Source organism: Chiloscyllium punctatum, chromosome 32 (genome assembly GCF_047496795.1).
Source record: "Chiloscyllium punctatum isolate Juve2018m chromosome 32, sChiPun1.3, whole genome shotgun sequence".
In the NCBI taxonomy this organism is placed as follows: domain Eukaryota; kingdom Metazoa; phylum Chordata; class Chondrichthyes; order Orectolobiformes; family Hemiscylliidae; genus Chiloscyllium; species Chiloscyllium punctatum.
This window is the reverse complement of record NC_092770.1, coordinates 12,181,468-12,203,410: the sequence shown is the minus strand read 5'-3', so window position 1 is coordinate 12,203,410 and position 21,943 is coordinate 12,181,468. Positions and strand designations below refer to the sequence as shown.

General features: G+C 41.9%; 1 protein-coding gene and 1 long non-coding RNA gene across 3 annotated transcripts in view; one reads left to right on the top strand and one right to left on the bottom strand.

Annotated features, from left to right (window-relative positions):
- The window catches only part of rassf9 (Ras association domain family member 9), a 54,126-nt gene that overhangs the window by 11,770 nt on the left and 20,413 nt on the right, over window positions 1–21,943 (top strand). The gene's annotated exons all lie outside the window — the stretch shown is intronic.
- The window catches only part of LOC140457896 (uncharacterized), a 34,458-nt gene continuing 15,500 nt past the window's right edge, over window positions 2,986–21,943 (bottom strand). The window contains exons 2-4 of one of the 2 annotated variants that reach the window (XR_011953411.1): window positions 10,408–10,529; window positions 5,126–5,378; window positions 2,986–3,080 (exon numbers count right to left, since the gene is read on the bottom strand). This is a non-coding gene — a long non-coding RNA (uncharacterized lncRNA). The remainder of the gene's footprint in view (window positions 3,081–5,125; window positions 5,379–10,407; window positions 10,530–21,943) is intronic. The other variant, XR_011953410.1, reaches the window with a different exon arrangement.

The window sequence follows — 21,943 nt, the reverse complement described above, 5'->3', positions numbered from 1 at the left end:
TATTGCCACATCATAACTCCATATGGAAATCTGTGCCTGTAATTCACCAGTTTTATTTATTATACTCTGTGTTGTAACTACACAGAGACCCATTACAAAAAGTGTAACCATGATTTAGAATGTTTTAATATCTCCAATCAGTTACTCCTGAGCCAGATATCTGTTCTCCATGCTACTTGTCTGTCCCAGTATTTTGTGCACCTGGTTTTACTCACTCATGCAGAGAAAATTTATTAGAATGTTGTCAGGGTTGGTGAATTGTAGTTATGAGGAGAGATTGGAGATGTTGGGGTTGTTTTTCTTGAAACAGAGAAGAGTGAGGTTTGAAATGATTGAGGTATACAAAATTATGAAGGGTAGATATGGAGTAGACAGGAGGAGCCTGTTTCTTTTGGCAGAGAGTTCAAAAACCAGCAGTCACAGATTCAAGTGGCAGAAGGATTAGAGGGGACGTAAGGAAATACCTTTTTAAGCAAAGGATGGTGGCTATCTGGAATTCACTACCTAAGTTGGTTGTGGAGGCAGAGATTCTAAAACTGTGTTTTTTTTTTAAGTACCAGTATTTTGCATCTTTAAATACTGTAAGCTGTAGGGCAATGGGCCCATCTGAAGAAAGAAAGGACTAAAATGACACCTGGTTGTCTTTGTATTGGCATGGAGAAGATGGACTAAATGGCCCCCTTCTGTTCTCTATCATTTCAATGGTTCCTTTGCAATCAATCTCTGCTGTTTATGTAAAGTTACTCTCCCCCTCTTCCCCACCATCCCCCGCCCCCCAATATTTTCTCCCAAAAAGATACTTTGTTTGTCAAGTTTGTAAAGATACAATAAATTTCAATTGGAAATGTTTTGTATGGAAATTGCACTTAAAGTAAACTTTTCTCCATGTGCGTGCTCTGTTCTGAATATGAATACCAAAGGCAAACCACTTCAAATTGTATATCATGCTAATTAATTAATCTCTATACAAGGGTCAGTACTTAGCGTATGAAGAGTATCGTATCCTTGCTGTGATTTACCAGGTTGGGTAAGGTGAGTTTTGATCATTTTAGTTTGAAAACTTTGCTGTGGGCATCAGGTTGAGAGTTTCCCTGGCTGCTTTCTCTGAGGCTATTCCGGTTTGTTTCCCAAATTAATTCTGTGGATCACTTTGATTAGTTGAGCGGACTGGGAATTAATTTCATGTCTATGTTGGCAGTCTTCTGGTAACTCCAGGTAAAGTATTACATACTGGTCATAAATCTTTTAACAAATCAAAGACAGCAACAAAGCAGGATGCATATTTATGAAATCTATAACCTTATTAATCTCTCACAGTGTTACATGACAGGAGTCAAAGCTTTAGTGAAGTCTTCAGTGAGTTAAGGTACAGACTAGGTGATAAGTGTACTGTGTATGTGGAATTTTGTTTAGTCAGGTGTCATCTGCTTATTTTTGTCGTTCCATTCTGTCACGTCCCATTCTGTGAAGGTGTGCTAATACTCCAGTCCACTATCTGGGGGCATTACAAAAGTTAAAGATTGATTCAAAGTACTCAATTCCTCCATTTACCTGAGGGATGGTCTAGGGTTAACTGAAAACGCTAACTATGTATCTGTACTTAACAAGAGTGTACTATTCAGGAGATAGGGGAAGCGCTAAATGAATATATTTTGTCAGTATACACACTGCAAAAAGACAATGTTGTCAAGGAGAATACTGAGAAACAGACTACTAGACCAGATGGGTTGAGGTTCACAAGGAGGAGGCGTTAGAAATTCTGGAAAGTGTGAAAATAGATAAATCCGCTGGGCCGGATGGGATTTATCCTAGGATTCTCTGGGAAAGCCAGGGAGGAGATTGCCAAGCCTTTGGCTTAGATCTTTGTCGCCTTTGCTTACAGGAGTAGTACCAGAAGCTGAGAGGATGGCAAATGTTGTTCCCTTCTTCAAGAAGGGGAGTAGAGACAACCCTGCTAATTATAGAACTGTGAGCCTTACTTCGGTTGTGGGTAAAATGATGGAAAAGGTTATAAGAGAAAGGATTTATAATCATCTCGATGGGAATAAGCTAATTAGGGATAGTCAGCATGGTTTTGTGAAGGGTAGGTCATGCCTCACAAATGTTATTGAGTTCTTTGAGAAGGTGACCAAACAGGTGGATGAGGGTAGAGCGGTTGATGTGGTGTATATGGATTTCAGTAAGGCATTTGATAGGTTCCCCATGATGGGCTACTATACAAAATACGGAGACATGGAATTGAGGGTTATTTAGTTATTTGGATCAGAAATTGGCTAGCTGAAAGAATACAGAGGGTGGCGTTTGATGGGAAATGTTCATCCTGGAGTTCAATTACTAGTGGTGTACTGCAAGGATCAGATTTGGGTCTACTGCTGTTTGTCATTTTTATAAACGACCTGGGATGAGGGCGTAGAAGGATGGGTTAGTAAATTTATGGAAGACACTAAGGTTGGTACAGTTGTGGATAGTGCTGAAGGATGTTGTAAGTTACAGAGGGACATATATAGGCTGCAGAGCTAGGCTGAGAGGTGACAAATGGAGTTTAATGCAGAAAAGTGTGAGATGATGCACTTTAGAAGGAGTAATAGGAATAGAGAGTACTGGGCAAATGGTAAGATTCTTGGCAGTGCAGATGAGCAGAGAGATCTCAGTGTCCATGTACATAGATTCCTGAAAGTTGCCACACAGTTTGATAGGGCTGTTAAGAAGGCATATAGTGTGTTAGTTTTTATTGGTAGAGGGACTGAGTTTTGGAACCATGAGGTCATGCTGCAACTGCATAAAACTCTGGTGCAGCCGCATTTAGAGAATTGCGTACAGTTCTGGTCACCGCATTATAGGAAGGATGTGGAAGTTTTGGAAAGGGTTCAGAGGAGATTTACTAGAATATTGCCTGGTATGGAGGCAAGGTCTTATGAGGAAAGTTTGAGGTGTTAGGCTCTTTTCCTGAGGTCTCACACACAATATGAAATTCACGCCCACCAATTTCTGCAAACAGTTAAAGTTTATTAAAGCTTGTACAAGCTAAGTGACCCCCTTTGATCCTCTTCACAGGCGTGCAAAGTCGAGTCAAAGAGGCCCTGAACAAAGAAAACACATCCCTGTTATACAGGTCATTTGGTCATGCTTACAGATACTCTAGCCACTTGCCCACAGTCATTGAAGACAACTCCCAGTTACTCACAGGTACAATGGTAGGATGAGATCATCTTCTTAGATAATGCTAATGCCCTAATCCTGGGGAATTGTTATGCAGATGGTTTCCTGACTCAGTAATTCCCCAAGACAATGTAGGTGTGACATACCTAGCTTTGGGGGATCGCTAGAAAGTGTTTCTAAATGGAAGAGATTGAACGATAGCTTGATTTGAAAATAGCAGGAGAGTAGTGGCAAATGACTGTCTAAATGGACTGAGGAGTCATCCACATTCTTGCATGAGTGTTGTCTCCACCCAAAGACAGTGACGTTTAACCCTTTAATGTTACATTAATGTCCAGAGAGACACTCCCATTTAATCTTTCAACATTACAGAGGGACTTGAGGCTGCTTTCATCAGAGAGAAGAAGGTTGAGAGGTGACTTAATTGAGACATATAAGATAATCAGAGGGTTAGATCGGGTGGACAGTGAGTGCCTTTTTCCTAGGATGGTGATGGCTAGCATGAGGGGGCATATCTTCAAATTGATTGGTAATAGAAATAAGACAGATGTCAGAGATAGTTTCTTTACTCAAGAGAGTAGTAGGGGCATGGAACACCCTGCCTGCAACAGTTGTAGACTCGCCAACTTTAAGGGTATTTAAATGGTCATTGGATAAGCATATGGATGACAATGGAATAGTGTAGGTTAGATGGGCTTCAGATTGGTTTCACAGGTTGGTGCAACATTGAGGGCTGAAGGGCCTGTACTGCGCTGTAATGTTCTCTGTTCTATATTCTTTCCTGGTTCCCAAATGCCTGCAGAGTTAGTTTAGAGTCTCCCCAATAACACTAGCAAAGCGCCTTACAAGGAACTCAGTCTCTGTCCTGTTCAGGTGCAACCCATTGACTTGTACATTTGCTGTCTTTGCCAGAGCTAGGTACAGCATGCCAGGAATTTGAAGCCTTCCTCCTATACGATCTTTCCAGCCACTAACTCATCTGTCTTATCCTCCAATTTCCCTACTCACTTACACATGGCGCTGGAGTATTTTGGAGATTGCTACTTTTGAAGTGCTGCTTGCTAATTTTTTACATAGCTTCCTAAGTTTTATTGCAGGACCACATCCCCCAATCAGTTTACACTGTTGATATCAATGTGATGATTTGGAGATGCTGGTGTTGGACTGGGGTGTACAAAGTTAAAAATCACACAACACCAGGGACTGTGGACTGTGGACTGTGACCTCTGGATGATCACTCTTACCCCAAAAGAATGTGCCGTTCTGTGACATCCTTGATCCTGGCACCAGGGAGACAACATACCATCCTTAAGTTACTTTTGTGGCCTCAGAAATGCTTGTCTATTCTCCTAACTAATGAATCACCCATCACTACTCCTCTTTCACTCTTCCTCCTTCCCTCCTGGCCTACTTGTTGTGCCATGGTCCTGGCATTAGTTGCAGTCTTCTGAAGAACTATCAACTGCAGCAGTAATCCAGGCAACTCCCAGCCTCATGGATGCACCACAGTGATTCCAGCTACTGCTCACGTTTACGCAGTCAGTAACACTTCCTGTACTTTAATTAGGTAGGAAATCAAGGGTTGTGGGGATAAGAGATGAAGTTAGAGTTTAAGATTATCAAATCAGCCATAATCTCATTGAATAGTGGACCAGACTTGATAGGCTAAATGGCTTACTTCAGTCCCTCGATCCTATGGTCTGTCTTGTGGTCATCTCGGTTATGTGAGGTATCCACGATTCCCCAGGTGTCATAGGATTCAAATTCAACATGGCTGAGCTTCTCTGCCACAACTTAAGCTTACTTTAGCATTTTAAAATATAAACATACGACTAAAGAGTAATGACCTTACAGTTCGCCATTTATGTCACTGTTGATATTTTCTCTTATCAAATTCACATGTAACTTTTCATAGCATGGTTTCCTGGAGGTTAACAAAGACAGAAAAGCCAAAGTAAAAGATTACCTCCCTCCTTTTCTCACACTGAACTCCTTGACTAACCCAGCTTTCCGTGATTCCATTGTCGGCACAAGATTTACAGTCATATCTTTGGTCTGTGCTTCCCTCATAACCTGTTGTTTGGTGAAAGTGAGGGATCATGGTCTTTTCTTCAGAAACTAAGGTGTGGATCAGCTGGTCAAGTTGTGTTCTTACAGATCGATACTTGCATTTGTTCAGCAAATGATATTTGACGTTTTCTTATCCAAATGTCAAAATCCTGCAAGAAAGATGATCAAGATTCAAATCAATCTTCCACATCAATACACATTATGAAACAATAAAGGTTAATATTAATAGATATGAATGATTTATTCAGAATGGATTAGCTCCAGATTCTGCGTATGCTTTTGTAACCAAACTGCCTCAATATAATTTCATGCTGTTAATAAAAGTGTGAAGCAATTTCTTATCCAGATTACAGGTGAATGGGCATGAAGCCAAAATTACTTCATATACTTTAGTGTTCCATTGAGTTCTATATTGTTCCACTTTTTTTTTGTATTCTTACATTCATTAGAAGCTCTCTAACACTCTGGTCAGACCACATTTAGAGTATTGTGTGCAGTCTTGGGCCTCATTTCTCAGGAAAGATGCATTGTACCAGGAATGAACATTTGGGGAACGTTGGAGGACTCTGTGCCTGTATGTACTTCATGGAGTTTAGAAGGGTGAAGGAGGATCTAATTGAAACTTACAGAATACTGAATGACCTGGACAGAATGGACGTTGGGAAGGAATTTCCATTGATAGTAGAGACAAGGAACTGAGGGCACAGCCATAGAGCAAAGGGAAGACCTTTTAGAACAGAGATAAGGAGAACTTCTTCAGCCAGAGAGTGGTTAGTCAATGGAATTTATCGCCACAGAGGGCTATAGAGGCCAGATCATTGAGTGTATTTAAGATTGAGACAGGTAAGTTCTTGATTGTCAAGGGGATCAAGGATGAGAATAGGGTTGAGAAACCTATCAGCCATAATTGAAAGGTAGAGCCAACTCAGTGGATTGAATGGCCTAATTTCCGCTCCAATCTCTTATGGCCTTCTCACCCTAGAGTAAAAAGGACACCTAGCAAGTTTGGAATTGAATTACACTTGCAATTGGCACTCCAAATGCCAATGAAAAGGCCTCCAAATGTAATTGCTTCTTGTGCATTAAAGTGTTGTTTCCATGCAGATGAGTACAAATGACAGCATTTGCTGTCTTGTTTGTTTATCTGGAAAATTAAAACTTTTGCATCAACTACTCAAAACAGGAGCCTTTCAAAGATAGAATCACATACAATGTCAGCTTAGAGCATTCCCCATGCTTGGAGCAAAAATTAATCGTATTAAAATGAGAATTTTGTCAAAACAACGATCAAATATACAATAGGCTGAACATAAATTAATTGAATGTTGTTTGATTCTTTGTTCAATATTGATGAAGAATGTGAAAACAATAGACCCAATCAATGAAATTGGTCCTTTTTAAAAACTACCAATTGTGAAATGGCAAATAGCAATGTTAGAAGTACTTTAAAAATTTTGGCACATGTCAAAACTGAAAAATACAAAGAGCAAGGACAGCAATTCATAGAATCATAGAATCCCTACAGTGCAAAATGAAGGCTATTCAGCCCATCAGGTTCACACCAATATTCCAAAGAACAGCCCAGTCAGACCAAGCCCCCATCTTATCCCTGTAATACCACATTTCCCATGGCTAAACCCTTAGACACTGTGGGCCATTTAGCATGGACAATCCACCGGACCTGCACATCTTTGGACGATGGGAGGAAACTGGAGCACCCGTCTTAAAACCACACAGACACAGGGTGAACATGCAAGACTGGAACGGAACTCAGGTGCCTGGCGCTGTGAGTCAGCAGTGCTAAGATGCACTGTGTCACTGTGCCACCCAAGTCCTCAGGACTCTTCCTGTTCTGTCACCTGCTGCGAAGAAACTAGACATTGTCAATTCCCAAATGAAAGTCAGAGTCGTACCTAGTGACTTCAACGCACTGTTTGGTCCTCCAGGCTGTCAGCAGTAACAATGTCTTGAGGTATTTTCAAGGGCACCAACTGAATGCCGATATGGTATCTGACAACTGCCAGCTTCACAGAACCCCCATGTCACCTCTCTGATTTACTTGCAGGATGCTTCTGTCTCTAAAGATGCACTTCAGGGCACAACAGCAGCTTACATGACAAACACACAGCATGTATTGCAAGCAAACGGCTGTGTCTCAGAGTCTAAAGTGACTGGTCCTCAATGAAGTACATGGAGGTATTCGTCAGTCAGGATGTTGCAACAGTTGATGAAAGACATCCTCAGAGATGAGTTCAGGGGCATTGCCATGCTCAGACATCCAGTCAGGGCCCTGTTGGTCCATGGATCCATGCTTCTGCAGTCTGTGGAGTGGATTGCAGTCAGTCCTTAAATGCGTTGCTGATCACTTCACACAACAGCAATGTTTGAGCCTGGGAGGTATATAACACAGTGAGGCAATGCACAAGCATCTCCAGGTGATCGGGTGTGTCTCCTATATAAGCAAAGGTGCACGGTGGCTCAGTGGACAGTACTGCTGCCGCACAATGCTAGGGACCCGGGTTTGATTCCAGCCTTGGGTGAATGTGCAAACTGTACACAGACATTCTCTATGTCTCCTGTTTCCTCCAACAGTCCAGAGATGTATAGATTAGGTGAATTGGCCATAATAAATGCCCATAGTGTCCAGGGATGTGTAGACCAGCTGGATTAGCCATGGTAAATGCAAGTTCCAAGTTCTGGGTGGGTCCTGTGGCTCCTTAATGACCAATCTGAGAGTTAAGATAAACAGGCATTTGTCAACTACGGGCACTTCCTGCACATGCTGTCCAGTTCCAACACTCAAGGAGGTGATCTGCAGTCAATTATTTCTCTGTCAAATAAAGGCAAGGGGTTCAGAAGAAAGGGGACTTCTGCGTTGGGAAGGAGAGTGGGTGACTGATTCATGGGGATTAGGGACCTTAGCTAGACAGCAGGAGGGATGACAATTTTAAAGAAGGTCAAATGTATATGCAAGGGGGTGTGTTACGGTAAACCATGGATGAGAATTGGGTCATACAGGAGGAGGAGAGATCTTATTCAAAGGTAATGATTGCCCTGGATTCCAGGGATGACAGTCTATGACCAAATCTGGCATGGTCACCTCGTGTCCAGGAGTCTGAGAGAAACATAGGCAGCTGCAGGGTGATATAGACAGATTGGGTAGAGCCCCTCGGGGATATGAAGCCAAAATGGGTTCATGGGAAGGAGACTTGGATGTTTGAGCCCTCACATAAAAGTGGAACCCCTGCAAATTATTTCCTGAGCAGGGCTTGCTTTCACCTTCCATTGTCTTGGAAATTGCAGCTATGCAATGGGAAACAAAATGGCTGCAACTGCACAATAAGTGGATGGGGTAGCTATCTTAACCTGTGAGGGAGAGGGCTATAAATTCCCGTAATATGAGGCCCTGCAAGGGACAACACTATGAACATATATTCATAGAAGAATCCCTAGTGTGCAAAGAGGCCATTCGGCCCATGGAGTCTATACCAACTCTCCAGAGCATCCCACCCAGAACTTGAAACTTGCATTTACCATGGCTAATCCAGCTGGTCTACACATCCCTGGACACTATGGGCATTTATTATGGCCAATTCACCTAATCTATACATCTCTGGACTGTTGGAGGAAACAGGAGACATAGAGAATGTCTGTGTACAGTTTGCACATTCACCCAAGGCTGGAATCAAACCCGGGTCCCTAGCATTGTGCGGCAACAGTACTGTCCACTGGGCCACCGTGCACCTTTGCTTATATAGGAGACACACCCGATCACCTGAAGATGCTTGTGCATTGCCTCACTGTGTTATACACCTCCCAGACTCAAACATTGCTGTTGTGTGAAGTGATCAGCAACGCATTTAAGGCAACTGAGACCACTGTTGCCATATTGAAACTTTTCTAAATGCAACCTTCACATTGCTGACATGTGATACAAACTGATTTGTGAGAGTTATTTCTGAGGGGCCTGACCATGATGACTCCTCTGATTGAATGGACACTGGCACTGAATTTGTCTCCTTGTGGGGATAGAGCACCTGGGGTGAGGTCAAGGTGGCCCACCCCTTATGTCACCTTACCATTAGTGCTAAGGATCAAAGACTAAGGCAATGAAGTGCAGGTCTGTGCACGAATCCAGTAGACCCTGGTAATCTCCATGGCAATCACAAAACTGTCCATGGAGGCAACCAGATGATTGCATGCTTGCAGCAACCTGTTCCACATAGTGTAACTGTAGCCTCTGGGCTGTGAGGGCCATTGCCTTCCACAAACCTGTATGTTGCCCCTGTGTTGTCTTGTGCATATGCATTGAGTCCCTGATTGCTAACGATATGGGGTCCTCCTCCCTGAGCCTGAGTAGGTACCTAGTCCCCAGCTGTCCTTTGTCTGCCAGCAGCCAGTGGTATTCCTTCCTTGACCAGCTGCAGAGATATGCTGGCGATGTGCTCACCACTTGTGCTCCTGTCTTGAGTCTGGCTAATGTACCCTCAGTGTCAGCATCTGAGCTAGTGGGGTGTAAAAGGCAGCCTCTCTGATGCTTCATCTGGGGCCTCTGAACTCTCTTCTTGAGAACTGCTATTGGGGATTACTTGACCACCCAGGTGGCCTGCTTGACCACCCAGACATGGACACTCGACTTATACCTGCAAGCCACAGAAGAGAAAAGGCATCAGGGTCAAGAGTTTTTGTGTGTAATAAATGAGTGACCAATGAGATTCATGTGAGAGTTGGTCCTGGTCTCCTGAGATGACTTGGATTCCGTCCACTTGTTGGGCACCCCACTAACCACCTGGGTCTTCCTGCCCTATTGTGGGCTGTAATTTTCCTGGAATCAGAGAGAGTAGGGAATGAGTGAGATGGAAGTGGGTGGCACAGCCATTTGTTCGTGTGCATGGGGAAGAAAGTGTCCTGAATGTATGAGAAGGCCGGGTTGAGGGCATGCAGTGTTAGTCTGGGAGGTTTGGTGGCAGTGGTGTGGGTGAAGCAAGTGAGGCTAAATGTCGCATGCATCAGCAAGAGTGGTAGAACCTTGGTGGTGGATGGAGAGGATAGTGAGGACAGGACAAGTTGTGGTACTAGAGAGAACATGGTGGCAATTGCCCTGGAGGAGTGGTTAATGTAATGGACATTTTGACGGCACTGCTGGACTTTCCTTCTGACAATTCAGGTTGCACTGACCTGGGTGGCAACCTCTGACCAGATTGGCAGGGTCTTATGATGTGGCTCCCTCTGCTGGTCCTGCAAGAAGAGGACATCCTTCCTCTACACCACCCCATTGACCAGAACATCCAGCTCCCTGCCTGCAAAACACAATGCCAATTTTCCTTTGTTTGACATGTCTGGGGAAAGTATTATGAATGATGCAGGGTCGTTTCAGAATGCCAGTGCTAATTGGGGTGCACAAAAACATTTTAAAAAACAGTTGGAGGCACCAGGGATGACAATCCATTTCATGATATACAGTTACGCTAGTGGGTGGCACGGTGGCACAGTGGTTAGCACTGCTGCCTCACAGCGCCAGAGATCCAGGTTCAGTTCCCGCCTCAGGCAACTCTCTGTGTGGAGTTTGCACGTTCTCCCCGTGTCTGCATGGGTTTCCTCCGGGTGCTCCGGTTTCCTCCCACAGTCCAAAGATGTGCAGGTCAGGTGAATTGGCCATGCTAAATTGCCCGTAGTGTTAGGTAAGGGGTAGATGTAGGGGTATGGGTGGGTTGTGCTTCGGCGGGTGCGGTGTGGACTTGTTGGGCAGAAGGGCCTGTTTCCACACTGTAAGTAATCTAATCTAATCTGTAAGTAATCTAATAACAACTGGGTAGAATTGGTGAGTATCAGACAAGTTGGGCACTATAGGGGCATGACAGGTAGTTAATGAGGCGAGTATGGGATGATGTGGTGAGAAGTCTTGCTCGGCCTCAAGGTGAACAAACCATGAAACATGACAAAATTGACACAGTCAAAATTTTGTAACATTCAGCCCATAATCACTGTGTTGGCCGTGCCACTTATGTTTCCATAGGCAACTGACCTGACAAAGTCATTAATGCCAGTCTACTTCTCTTGCCAGCTGCTAGTGTTGTGAGGGAGGAATGGAGTAAGCTACGTTCAAGGAAGTTGTGACCATTGTGCCCTTCCTGGATTTACAAGAGGTTTTTTTTGTGCAAAATAAAGAAAATATAAAGATTACTCTGAATTGGCAGATACACAGATTACTGGTGAAAAAACAAGTGAGGTAGGTCCATTGCTTGCCTGCGCATTTGTTGACCAATCATTCAATGGAGTCTCACTGCAAATAAATACGCCCTCAGTTAATTGGCCAACTCTATCCTTAAACCTACCTGGAGTGACTTAACAACTGCCTCCTCACCCCCTAAATTTAGTAGTATCACGAACAACTGTACAGGCATTTCTGCTTGACTCCCTCAGGCATAACATATGCCAGTTGATATATTATGGTTACAAAAATATTATTTGCATGCACAAAATGAAAAATGTATAGCATAATATGTGTATATATTATTCACACACTATATATATCCTTATATACCATTATGTCTTTTTTGTTCTCTGGATAAAGTTCTTCTGAACTTTTAAAAAAATCAACAAATTCAAGACATGACACTAAAATCAATTTGTTTTAAAAAATCATATCATCTATCAACATTTTTTATAAGGCTGGCAACAAGAGAAGTGGAACCTTTTCACATCCATAAGTGTTTTTTTAATTCATTCATGGGATGTAGGTGTCGCTGGCTGGGCCAGCATTTATTGCTCATCCCCAATTGCCCTTGAGAAGGTGGTGATGAGCCACCTTCTTGAACTATGACGGGGCATGTGTGTGCAGATGTCTTTCCAGGCAGGCAGAATCTAAGTTGTAGACTTCGATAGATCATGTTGATCTGATTTTTTAATTTGTTTTCCAGATTCTTATATTTTTTAATGTACAATGATGTATAAATGTGCAAGTGCTTTATGAAACACTACAAGTAACTTTTAGTCAGTGATACAGTGTAGTATTGTGTTTACAGCATTGTAAATTCCTGCAAATATTTTCCCATAGAAGCCAGTTCCTCTTTGGCTGGAGCTTCAGTCATTGAATTGGGCTTTGTTCACTTCACTTTTTATTTTTCTGATAATGCTTTTGTTCCTCCCAACTGGCTACAGTCCATATAGATCTTGGTAAAATCCTTCCTTTCTTCTATTTGGGTCCACCCTGAGCTAAACTTTAATCAGTGTTCCCAGGCTGAACTGATATGTCGAGAGTAATTCTCAGCTAGCTCTGACCCCACATGCACTGTACTGCAGTCTACTCAATCTTTCAAAGCCAATTCAAATCCAACCTGAATTGTCTCCATCCTGATTGATTCATGGCAGGTTCACCCTCCACTCTAAGCATCTGATCACCCCATAATGGTTTCCTAAGGCCATTTTATTTGGAGATTTCTCAAACTGGTTACAAAGTTTGATGCTTCTTCTATATTTGACAGTGGTACTTATAATACTGGAAAATTAATCAGGCTTGCTATGGGCAGCGCTGTGGCACAGTAGTTAGCACTGCTACCTCACTAGTGCCAGGGACCCGGATTCGATCCCAGCCTCGGATGACTGTTTGTGTGGAGTTTGTAGATTCTCTGTATCTGTGTGGGTTTCCTCTGGGTGCTCCAGTTTCCTCCCACAGTCCAAAGATGTGCAGGTTGGGTAGATTGGCCATGCTAAATTGCCAATGTTGTCTAGGGATGTGTAAGTTAGGTGATTAGCCTTGAGAAATGCAGTGTAACAGTGAGATGGTAGGGATGGTGGGTCTGGGTGGGATGCGTTTTGGAGGGTCAGTGTGGAATCAATGGGCTGAATGGCCTGTTCCACACTGTAGGAATTTCTGTGATTCTATGAAATAAGATAATGAGGACATGGCCAGAGAGAAGGCTGAGGTCACACAGTAGGTTTATGACATGGATTGAAAGCAAGGGATTGTTGAGTAGAAATGGAGGGAATTATGTGTGAACAGGAATAAGAGGAAGAGTCAAGTAGTTTAGTGAGGGACAGAAAAATATGTTCCAGCATCATTCAACTTATCTAAGGAGGTAAAATGTTGGGTTTTTGTTGTTCAGGCTTTGCCCAAAAATGATGTTGAATAGTTAGAGTATTTTGATGACATTTCCATTCCTGACGATATCATACTAAGCAGCTCCAAAGAGGTGAGAATTTTATTTTATTGAAATTGTTATGATCTGGAGTACGCTGACTGAGTGTTGAAAACAGACTCAAAATAGTTGGACCTGTCAAGAGGCAGTTGAAAGTGTATTCAAAAGAAATATTTTCATGGTTATGACCTCCTCCAGTGCTACAAGAAACAAGGGCTTGCAATACATATTACAACTTTGTTCAGAGCTGGCACAGATACAATGGGCCAAATGGCCTCCTTAAGAGCTATAATCTTCTTGGAGAAAAGATAGCTGAAAATATATATAAAGAAAATATTTATTTCAAGGTTCAATTAGGTTCCGATGGTCACAACAGTTTCTAAGACATGCTATGGTCACGTTTGACTATATTCCGATTCCTCTAGCACATCGTTCACCATCTGGGAGCAGTTTCTTGGTTCTTTCAGCTCCACCTTTCTCGAGTATGGCTTTGCTTTGTTCTAGGCTAGTATTTGTTCTGTTAATTTGTTTTTCCATTTATAAAACTGGGCTAATGATTGGCCCTGGGATTAAAAAATAGATCTTGCATTCTGTCGTGCAATTTCAGTTCTTCTAATCCCATAGACTGCTCAGTGGATCAAACTTTGTGCTCACCTCCATGTGTTCCTGCACAAAACCAAGATACCATAATTTCTTTTAATGAGCCTGTACTTTCTGTACTCCTACATTCCCTGTCTCACTCGAGTGTTCTTGCACCTATCTACGATGCTACTCCTAATATGTCCATGTCCAAATTCATCCTACTCCTCCTATATTATAATAGACTAATGTGTTCCCACTCTGCAGTGTTCCTAGCCCTCATTCTGCAGCTTTCACCTCTTGCTGAACTAAGATCTGCTCCTGGCTTGCCCTCAGTCTCAAGCCCCCTACTGTTATCGGATACCTAGCTCCTTTCACTTGCTGTTTGAAACCATCCATGCTCCAAAATAACTCAATCAGTCCACCCACTGCTCACCCAATGCCCATATGCACCAATATTCCTAAGCAAGATTTACCCATATAATCCTATGCATCAGTAATGGGAAAGATAGGAATTGTTAACAAGATCCTTTTAACAAATCCCATCTGTCAAATGTAGGCTATGAACGACCACACTGAGAATGGTCTTTTCTAAACAAGTTTAGGAGTAGACAATGTCCCTGCAAACCAAAGCTCCAGTGCTGGTTCCACAGTGCAAACCTCCCATGCACTTGTGGAGACACATCAGTAATATTGCACATTTCTGAGAAGTGACCTCTCTACAAATTAATTACCTTAACACAGCAAATATGGAGGTGATCATTTGGACATTCACTAACTTGAAAAACAAATGCAACATCTGCAATACCATAAAACAAAACTGTGGTAGAAGCTGAACATATACTTACATCCTTGCAAGAGGATTTGCAGTAGGGTTAAAATCAACAAGGTAAAAACAATGACTGCAGATGCTGAAAATCAAATACTGGATTAGTGGTGCTGGAAGAGCACAGCAGTTCAGGCAGCATCCAACGAGCAGCGAAATCAACGTTTCGGGCAAAAGCCCTAATAGTGAACAGGATAAGTGATTTTAGACTCTCCAGCTAGCAAAAAAAATTATTCTCCCCAATAATCTCTCCCAACCACCAGCTGTAAAGCAATATATTTTTCATACGATCCACTGATGTGCTCCAAACTTAAGTGATGGGCATTTTTATTTAGTTCAGGGACATGGGTTTCACTAGCTGGGCAGCATTTATAGCTTGTCACTAGTTGCCCTTAAAGGTGGTGGTGAGCTGCCTTCTTGAGTCTTTGCAGTCCATGTGCCTCAGGTAGACACACAATGTAATTAAGGAGGGAGCTCTGGGACTTTGACCCAGTAACAGTGAAGGAACCTGATGTATTTTCAAGTCAGAATGATGAATGGCTCAGAAAGGAACTTTCAGATGGTGGTGCTCCCATTATCTACTCTTTGTTTTGCAAGATCGTAATGGTCATGGATTCAGATGGTGTTTTCCAAGGATCTTTGGTGAATCTTTGCAAGCACCTTGTAGCGGATACACACTGCTACTACTGAGCACCGGGGTGGTGAAAGGATTAAATGTTTATGGATGTGGTGCCAATGAAGTGGGCTGCTTTATCCTGGATGGTGTCAAGCTTCAAGTATTGTTGGAGCAGTACTCATCCAGGCAAGTAGGAAGTATTCCATCACACACCTGACATGTGCCTTGCAGATAGTGGACAGGCTTTGGGGAGTCGGGAGGTGGGTTATTTACTGCAGGATTCCTCGCTTTTGACCTGCTCTTTGTAGCCACTGTATTTATATGGCTAGCAGTTCAACTTCCCCAGCGTTGATAATGGGGATTTCAGTTGTGGTTATGTCATTGAATGTCAATGGTCGATGGGAAGATTCTCTCTTTTGAGATGGTTATTGCATATTATTTATGTGATGTGAATGTTACTTGCCACTTTCAGTCCAAGCCTGGATATTGTCGAGGTTTTGCTGCACATAAACATGCACTGCTTCAGTATCTTATGAATCATGAAAGGCAATCATTGGTGGACACCCTCACTTCTGACCTTATGATGGAAGGGAGGATACTGATGAAGCAGCTAGAGGTGGTTGGGCCCAGGACTCCATCCTGAAGAACTTCCGCAGAATTGTTCTGAAGTTGAGATGACTGACCTTCATCAACAACAACCATCTTTCTTTGTGCCAGACATGATTCCATTGAACAGGGAGTTTCTCCCTGAATGCCGTTGACTCCAGTTTTGCAAGGGTTGCTCAATGCCACACACAGTCAAATGCAGCTTTGATATCAAGGACTATCCCTGCCTCCTTACTTCTGAAATTCAGCACTTTTGTCCATGCTTGAACCAGGGCTGTAATGAGGTCAGGAGCCAACCTGTGAGCAAGTGTTGCTTGATGGCACTTTTGAAATCACTTTCCATCACTTTGAGGATCAAGAATAGACTGATGAGGCAGTAATTGGCTGGTTGGATTTGTCCTACTTTTTGTGTACGGGAAATCCCTGGGCAATTTTTCCATTTTGCCAAGTACATGCCAGTGTTATAGTTGTATTGGAACAGCTTTGCTAGGGATGTGGCACGTTCTGCAGCAAAATCTCCAGTACTATTGCTGGAATGTTGTCAGGGCCCACAACCTTTGCAGTATCCAGTGCCTCCAACCATTTCTTGATGAACTGAATCAAATTGGTTAAAAGCTGGTTTCTATGATGCTGGGGACTGTAGAGGAGTCAAGATGGATCATCTACTTGGCACTGCTGTCTGAAGATTATTATGAATGCAAATTTTGAGAAGATTTGTAGCTCAAGTTGAGGTTCAGGTTATAAGTTTGCTCGCTGAGCTGGTAGGTTTGTTCTCAGATGTTTCGTCACCATGCTAGTTAACATGATTAGTGAGCTTCCGTTGAAGTGCTGGTGTTCTGTCCCGCTTTCTGTTTATGTGTGTTGGTCTGTTAAGGTGAGTGATATCATTTCCGGCTCTTTTTCTGAGAGGTTGTAAATGGGGTCCAAATTGGTGTGTTTATTGATGGAGTTCTGGTTTGAATGCCAGGCCTCTAGGAATTCTGTGCAGTCCTTGCAGGGTATTTTGAATGTAACAACAACAAATTCCCCTTCCTAGATGTCACAATAGAATGAACAGTCAATGGAGAGCTGCAGACCAGCATCTACAGGAAAGCAACACACACACAGACCAGATACTCAACTACAGGAGTAATCATCACAACACCCACAAATGGAGCTGCATCAGGACATTATATAAATGAACCACAACACACTGTAACATCCAAGAACTACGAGCAGAAGAAAAATACCTATACAGCGTATTCAAGAACAACGGGTACCCAATAAACACAGTCTGCCAATTCTTCAACAACAAACCCAAACAAGAAAACACAACATGCCCAGAGACTGAAGCCACACTACCATACATCAAAGACATCTCTGAGATGTCGACCAGACTACTCTGACCTCTTGGCATCAAGGTAGCCCACAAACCTACCAACACACTGAAACAGCTCCTGATGAAACTAAAGGACCCTGCACCAACAATCAGTAAAACGAATGTCATTTACAAAATACCCTGCAAAGACTGCAACAAACACTACCTCAGACAAACAGGCAGAAAACTAGTCACCAGGATACATGAGCACCTATGAGCCATCAAAAGACATGATCTACTATCACTAGTATCCTTGCACACAGATGAAGAAGGACACCACTTCAACTGGGACAATACATCCATCCTCAGACAGGCTAAACAGAGACATGCACAGGAATTCCAAGAGGTCTGACATTCAAACCGGAACTCCATCAATAAACAGATCAATTTTGACCCCATTTGCCAACCTCTGATAAAAAGAACCAGAAATGATATCACCCACCTTGACAGACCAAGACACACAAATAGAAAGTGGGACAGAACACCAGCGCTTCAGCGGAGGCTCACTGATGATGTTCCCATGCTAGGTAACGAAACATCTTAGAACAAACCTACCAGCTCAGCAAGCAAACTTACAACCACTATTGTGAATGCTTTCGGCCTTATCTTTTGCACTGATGTGCTGAGCTCCCCCATCATTGAGGATGGAGTTATTTGTGGAGTTGCCACCTCCAGTGAGTTGTTTAATTGTCCACCATTCATAACTAGATAGAGCAGTTCTGCAGAGCTTCGATCTGATCTTTTGGTTGTAGAGTCACTTAGCGCTGCCTTTCACTTGCTTCTAATGCTGTTTGGCAAGCAAGTACTCCTAACTTGTAAATTCACCAGGGCAACACTTCATTTTTAAGTGCATTTGTGTGTTGCTCCCGCCATGACGTCTTCACTCTTTTTATGGCATAAACCATATGATCGCAGTGGCATTGGAAAAGGAGAAAAATAGTGAAGAGGAAAAGTCAATTAAAAATGAGTTTTCAATCTAATGGACATCACAATGAGAAAGTTTTATGAAAGTTAGAGGAGAGCAAAGAGGATGCAAAAAAGTAGTGGACATCCACTCCAAGCATGACATAAATAGAACTGAGATTTGGAAACAAGCAGAGCTCAATTGTTGAATTAAGTTAAAAATCACACTACGCCAGATTATAGTCCAACAGCTTTATTTGGAAGTACCAGCTGTCAGAGCGCTACTCCTTCATCAGGTAACTAGTGGGACTGGATCATAAGACACAGAATTCATAGCAAAAGATCACAGTGTCGTGCAATTAAAATATTCAGTATATCGTTTTAATTGCAAGACACTGTGATCGTCTGCTATAAGTTTTGTGTCTTGCGAGCCTGCTCCACTAGTTACCTGAAGGAGCAGCGCTTTGAAAGCTCTGCTTCCAAACAAACCTGTGCTGTTTGACTTTTTAAACTTTGTCCACCCTATCCACAACATTGTTGAATTAGGCCGAGAATTCAGGGTTAAAATTGATCATCATGTGGAGGGAAATTTCTGGACAGTTATTTCCTTCCTACTCCTCCCTAGAGTGAGTTGCATGTGACACAACCTGAGCCATGTCTGCTTTGGAATTCAGTTATTTATGTCAGCCAGAGGATTCCCCCAGTATTGTCCTATAGAGGTATCTGGAAGCAGGAATCCAAATATATCCAATGATAATGGCTCCCAGCTGCTACTGGCTGTTGGGAAAGAACAGAAGTCAAGAAGCCACAGCCTGATTCTTTCTTGTAATTATGTAAAAGCTTACCTGCATCCTGCACTCAGGTCCTGCAAAATATACATGCCTGTGCACAAGATTCTATCTGTTTTGAGGCAAATAGTAAGATGTGACAGAGTCCCGTTTTAGCTGTTACATTGTACTTCCATTTTATGATATTCCTTAAGCTCCACTTCCATTCCATGAACAATAAAATCCAATATGTCAGATTATTTAGCTCTGCAGAACTAAACTTCACAGATTGCGTGGCAAAAGAAAATCAATCTTTTATTTTGCTGATGTACATTTACACCGTGCTACCTGACATTATGGTCATGTTATTCTGAATGTTTCAAATAATTGTGAGCTGTGGTAAAAGAGATCAGCAAATCTTTATAACGTTTTGGGATAATAATCCAGTCAGTACATTTGAAAGTGTAAAAGCTATACTTTTAAAAAAATTCTCATTTCTGACCCATAGGTGCATCTGGCAATATGGAAATTTGCCTCCTTAAATAGCTATTACATTCTGATTGACGTCACAGCATAGTTTAGATGCTTCCTCATAGGAAGTCTATTAACACATAAGTGTACAAAAAGGGAGGAAAAGGAAATGGCACGGCTATGAACAAGAATTTCCAATGCTTTCTCCACCCCAGCCACTTAATTCCCCTGGAGAGGTGAAAATGAGAAGATTAAAGAAAAAGGTCTGGTAAATTTATGAAATGTTCTGGAAATTACTCTGACTTCGTGAAAATGTTTCCCACTACACTACTAGTTGTACAGCATAAAACCTACTCTCTCATAAAATGCTTTCGAAGATTTAAATGAAATTTATGCTTAAATGTTGTTTGGAACAACCTGTTCACTATGAATACTTCCTCACACCAAATCTAATATTGTTGATGCATTTTATATGCAAGCTTTCTAATTTAAAAAAAACACCCTCTATAATAACTTAGCACGATTTTTATCCTTTCTATTTATAAATGCCTCAAACAAGTCTTCATTGAATAGTTTCATACAACCTGTTTTTGCAATAAAACCGAAAATACCATTTTTTAAAAAGCCTTTTATGAAGCTAAGCAGCTGCTTCTGTAGAGATTTTCCAACAATATCCACAATTACGCTCAGTTTTTATCTTATGATATTTTTATTTGAACAATGTACTAGATTCCAAACTTGCTATGCATTACTCAAGACAACAAGAAAAGAAGTTGAAGAAATGCTTCAAAGGTTCAACAACTCATCTAAGTGCTATTTATGTCTGGCTTCAAACAGTCTGGAATAATATCCTACCGGGTTTGGATCTATGAAAATTTTGTAGATGCTGGAAATGTCCCACCAACTGCCAATGTGATAAAAAATACAGTTCAAGAAAGGAGATTGACAGCAAATAGCAAATTATAGGCCAGTCAGCCTAGTTCGTGCCATTCGGAAAATGCTTCAATTAATTTGAAAGGAAGTAGTACCTTCCAAACCCATGACCACGTCCATCTAGAACAAGGGCAGCAGTTACTACCAAAATCCCCTCCAAGCCACTCACATTTGGAAATATATCGTGGTTCCTTCACCAAGGTCAGAGTCCTGGAATTCCCTCTGTAATTTCATTGTGGATCAATCCACAGCAGGTGGACTGCAGTATTTCAAGAAGGCAGCTTACCACATCTTCCCAAGGGCAACTAGGGACAGGTAATAAATGCTGGCCAGCCAGCAATGCCCACATCCCACAAAATAGTTTTTTTTTAAAAAGCAGAGCATTTAGAAAATCATAATGCAACTCAGCAAAGCCAGTCTGATATTATGAATGGAAAATAATGTCTAATGAATTTATGAGAGTTCTTTGAGATTGTAAATGGAAAGTGCACTGGCAGATAAAGAGAAATATGCAGGTGTGCCACATTTGGATTTCTAAAAGCATTTGATAAAGACCCACAGCTCATTGTGTTGTGGGTAATTCGCATGGACAGAGGGATGGCTAACAAGAAATAGTGAGCCAGATAGTGGAGTGATGTAGTGCTGGGGCTTCAACTATTCACAATCTATTTTAATAACTTGGATAAAGGACTTGAACATACACATAAATAAATGGCAAGAGTAGGCCACTTGGCCCTTCAAGCCTGCTCTGCCATTCTGTAAAATCATGACTGATTTGATTATTAACGCCAACTCTAGCTTCTGATATTGCCCATCCCTGATAGATTTTTAATTACCAAGGGAATGAGAAATCTATCAACCTCTTCCTTAAAAAAATTTAAAGATTCTGCATCCACTGCCTTTTGGAGAGGGCAAATCTAAACACACTCAATCCTCTGACAGAATAAATGTTTCCTCATTTCTGCTCTAAATGGATGATCCCTTATTTTAAACTATGACCCAAGTCCTAGTATATCATAGCCTTCTTTCCATCATTCTTTAATAGAATGTGGGCACTATTGGCAAAGTCAGAATTCATTGCCCATCCCTAAATGTATTTGAACAAAGTACTTTGCTGGGCCATTTGGAGAGCAGTTAAGAGTCAATCATTTTGCTCTGTGTTGGTCTAGACTAGCATGTGGCCAGATCAAGAAAGGTTGGCAGATTTCCACCTCTAAAGGACATTAATGAAGCATATGATTTTTAAAAACACACAGCGATAGTTTTGTGGTCACCATTTTAATGACAAGCTTTAAATTCAAATTATTAATTGAATTTAGATTCCATCAGCTGCCATAATTCCATATCCATAGAGTATTAGCCACGGCTTCTGGATTACTAGTTTGGTGATATTACCATTACACCACCTTAGATTCTCCCAATTTTGCTTACAATACAAAGATGGGTAGAAAAGGAAAACACACATGGAATCTACAAAGGAATAAGGACAGGATTAATAAAATGGCCTAGTGATATTAT